Below are 3999 nucleotides of genomic sequence, written 5' to 3' on the forward strand. Positions count from 1 at the left end.
GGGAACTCCTGCCCCTAGAAATGCAAGATCTGTCCAAGGGCTGAATAAGTAACAGAAAATCGAAGTTGCGTTACCACCATATTTTTTCCCCTAAACAGGGAGAATTCATCACCGACTGAGCGTGCTCGTTTGTGAGACACAGTGACTGTGTTAATGCAGAAACTCCCATTGCTGCCTTCAGATCACCCTGAGCACTAGCTGCTGCATGCATTGCAGAAAGACCGGGAACGAGGAGCAGCTGAGGTGACTACTTTTACTAGAAAAGAGAGCCGCAATCTCAATGTTGCGATTGTCATGGTTTTGCAGTGAGGACATGAACCATCGAATGCAGTATGGGTGTGACCCACAAGGGACAAAGATCGTGGCAGTCCGAGGACAAGAGATATCGACTGCACCCAGAAACACACAGGCAGAAAGGCATCTTTAAAAAGATACTCTCCGTTTGTGCTTGCTCTTTTGGATTGCTGAAATACCCAGGGGAAGCTCTCTCTGCACTCTCCATGTGAGGCGTGGAAAGAGACCGCTGTTCTGCGCCATAAAACCAGCAATCCTTCTCAATGAGGAGAATGGAAATGTGCTTATGTATAGAAGACACTTTGTTCGGCTCTGAATAACATATTTTATACCTGTATGTCCGGAGGAGTGGCGCATGCAAATTCCACTTGGCAATTTTCATTGGCTTTTTCTCAAAATATCAGAGGTGATTGGTAGGGTTGGGTATCGTTTGGATTTTATCGACTCCGATTCCGCTTATTGATTCAGATTCTTATCTTTTCCCAGTTTCGATTCCAATGTGGTCAAAACAAAAAGTCAAACATTTCTTTATTAAACATTTATTTTATGCCATTAGTTGCAGCTGAATAAAATAAAATAAAATCAGCACTAGGCTACATAAAATCTGAGTACTCTTTAAGAGCTACATGTGCAAAACTGTAAAATTTAATTGAATTAAAGTTTAACACACAACACTTGTTAGCTGCAACCAAATAAATAAATATATATATTTAAAAATAAGTGCAGAGGACATGTTTGTAAGGGTGAAAATGTATGGGTCCACCAGTGCTTATTTAGAAAAATCAACATATCTGCCTTTTCTGGGAATATACGAAACCTTTCAGGGCAAATGGGTGAAATAATGGAGAAAACCCTTTTACTTGGAGTTGAAGAGGCCTGCACACATAAATGAAGAGGCAAGGTCTGACACGAAATGAAATGTGTTTTTTTGTTTCCACCACCAGGCAGCTGAAGTCATCAGATGTCATTGTAGAAGGCATGTCTTGGTACATATTTAGCTCTGCATCCACTTTTTGTTCTGTGTTAGTGTTCAAAGACTGCAATAGTGGACCAGTCCGCTAGAGGCTATGAGAGAGAATTGTCTGCTATTAAAGAAGTGTAAAAAGAAGAAGAGTAAAGGAAGTGTTGATAATGTTGTGAACAAGTCGTCCTCTCTCCTTGTTTATTTCTTTTCATTACGAGTCCCAAACATTACACAATGTTTTGCTGCTCTCTGTGGATTTCATTTTTTAATTCATTGTCAGCTGAAAAAAGTTGGGGGGATTTTATGCTCCTCTAGCAGGGAGGTGGCAACAGAGAGAAGGCGTATTACTTAAGACACTAAAGAAAAATGAAAAAATACATAGATAAATAATCGTTAAACATTTTATATATATATATATATAATATATATATATATAATGCTAGCTATTTTTATTATACATTTACATGATCGTCCTCTTCCTCACTCTCCTCATGTCTGTGTTGTCATTCTCTCTTTGTTTTCTTCTCTCCTTCCTCCTCTTTTTGACTGCATTGTAACTCCTTGTCCACAATCCACTCTTGGCAAGAGACAGTGCAATTAAGATTTACACTTTTTTTGTCAAGACTAAGGATATTAGACCTACATATTTTTTTTCTCTGTAAATATCACAATTTTCACCTGTTTAGACTCTGACAGATTTGCCGCCATCAGCTTTTCTTTTATCTGGAGCCAGACAGTGCTGCTGTCCTCAACGTTGTGTTTAAAACGTGGGTCCAATGCAGTGGCCTCCTCAAGAAAGCTTCTGATGTTATCCCTCTGTAAGACAAATATTTATTAAAAACAAGGAAGATATCAAGCATATTATAATTTTTTTTCTTTCCTCTTTTAAAAAATTTATTTACCAGGTATCGCTTGGTTTTCCCAGCCTGCTTAGTGCTGGACACAAATACTGTGTCATCCTTCCCAAGCTTTTGAAGAATTGGTAAGATCTGACCACACATATAGAGCTCTTTTCTGAAGAAACAGAGTGTACAAAATTCTCATCAGATGTATGATGTCTTCCCCCTTTCTGAAATCTTCCTCAGTCAGCTCCAAGCAAGTCAGTTTGAGGAAGAATACATTTTCAGAGTTACATAACAAAGAAGGAAAGGAAGGAAGTTTACAGTCATCTTTACAGTCATAGCACTCATAGCAAAGAAAGAATTACGCAAACTCTTCTTTCTTACCATTCGCTTTCTATGGTTTTCTCAAACACTGATCCAAGCTGGCTGAATGGCAGGGTACTGTTTAAGAAATCGTTCCAACATCAAGTAATGGGAATTCCAAACGGTTCTCATATCAAGACAAAAAAGTGAGTATTGGGGCAAATTTGACAGAAGCATAAGTGAAATTAAATTTAGCAACACTTGGCTCTGTCTGTGCTTCGTATACTGCTTTTGTTGTTAAAACTTTCTGTCTCATTTCCCCTTCAAGAATGTAGAGTGCCGTTACTGTGAGATAATGATCTTTGGAGAGACTTGTCAGTGCAACTTTCCCTACAGTTGTTAGCTCCTTATTAAGTTTTCCTTTTCTACCTTGTACCATGCAGATATTAAGATGTTGGACAAGCTGTCCCTGGAAGAGGGTGTGTACTTTGGGTTGAGCGCCCTGGTCATCTTCCTGGAAATAAACAAACATTGCTAGGCTAGCTCAAAATATTATTTTAAATATTAATTTCCCCTCTAATGTAACACCTACCTAAATGATGGCGACTCAACATAAAAGGGATGCATCCCTTTGACTATAAATGCTGTGGTCATGTATCACTCCTCAGTTTTTTCTTGTGTGCGCTTTCTCTTCCAAGCGAGGAAGAATGGGGTCTTGCATGTAACATTTCTCAAGGTCAGGTCCTCACAAAATTGGATTCCAGAATTGGATTCCCAACCCTAGTGATTGGGGCTCCCGAGTATGACATAGTGTCAGTCATCGACACCACATCGAAGTGACTGACAGATAGGGAACAAGTTACATTTCAGAACACTTAAGTAAACTTTCTTTCAAATGGATACTTCTGGGGTTTGATACACTGACTTTGACATCAGCAACAAAAGAAATGGGAAGCCTTTTCTCCTCCTTCCTGAAAATGTATCTGGGCCGTCCTTAGGGAGGTGCAAGCATGGACAGAGGAAGAGGAACAATGAAACCAATGAAAAGTATTAAAAAGTGCTTGTGACTAAACCAGACAAAGCATGCATCTCTGACATTCTCCGAAATTCGCAGGTCAAAAACCTCATAACTCAATTTGAGCTTGATTTTGGTAAAATTTGGCAAGTGTCTGACCATATATAAATTCTTTCCTTCCTTCCTTCATTCATGTAGGTTATTTCTTATTTGCTGTTTTGTAACTTTGAATTTAAAACTTCTGTGTTTTTCCCCCCTGATAATTTGGCATGCAGTTACTTTGTTTTTGTTTTTTTGCCCACCCTGTTTTATGAAGGCCCACCCGTTTGAACATTTCTGGCCTCGCCCTTGGCTGCGACCCACCGGTTGAGAAATGACCATTTCTCTCCATGTATGACTTGTATTACACAAGCTGATACTTTCACATTCAAAGCTCAACAGAATTCCACGAGACCTTCCGCCAGACGCCTGCTCACCTGCTCACCTGCTCACCTGCAGATGGCTGTAAACGTGTCCAGAGGTCACTTCTCAAATAAATCTACGTTCCCGCTTAAACTGAGCACCTGCTACACATATTCCAA

General features: G+C 39.6%; 1 long non-coding RNA gene across 1 annotated transcript; it reads right to left on the reverse strand.

Annotated features, from left to right (window-relative positions):
• Positions 1 to 1337: 1337 nt before the first annotated feature.
• LOC309490927 lies at positions 1338 to 2816 on the reverse strand. The gene is made up of 5 exons (XR_014202883.1): positions 2485 to 2816; positions 2161 to 2272; positions 1937 to 2074; positions 1723 to 1835; positions 1338 to 1614 (listed from the first exon to the last, which is right to left on the reverse strand). It is a non-coding gene; the product is annotated as an uncharacterized lncRNA (long non-coding RNA).
• Positions 2817 to 3999: the final 1183 nt, after the last annotated feature.

The sequence above is a fragment of the Leuciscus leuciscus genome (assembly GCF_965113295.1).
Source record: "Leuciscus leuciscus genome assembly, chromosome: 25".
NCBI lineage: Eukaryota > Metazoa > Chordata > Actinopteri > Cypriniformes > Leuciscidae > Leuciscus > Leuciscus leuciscus.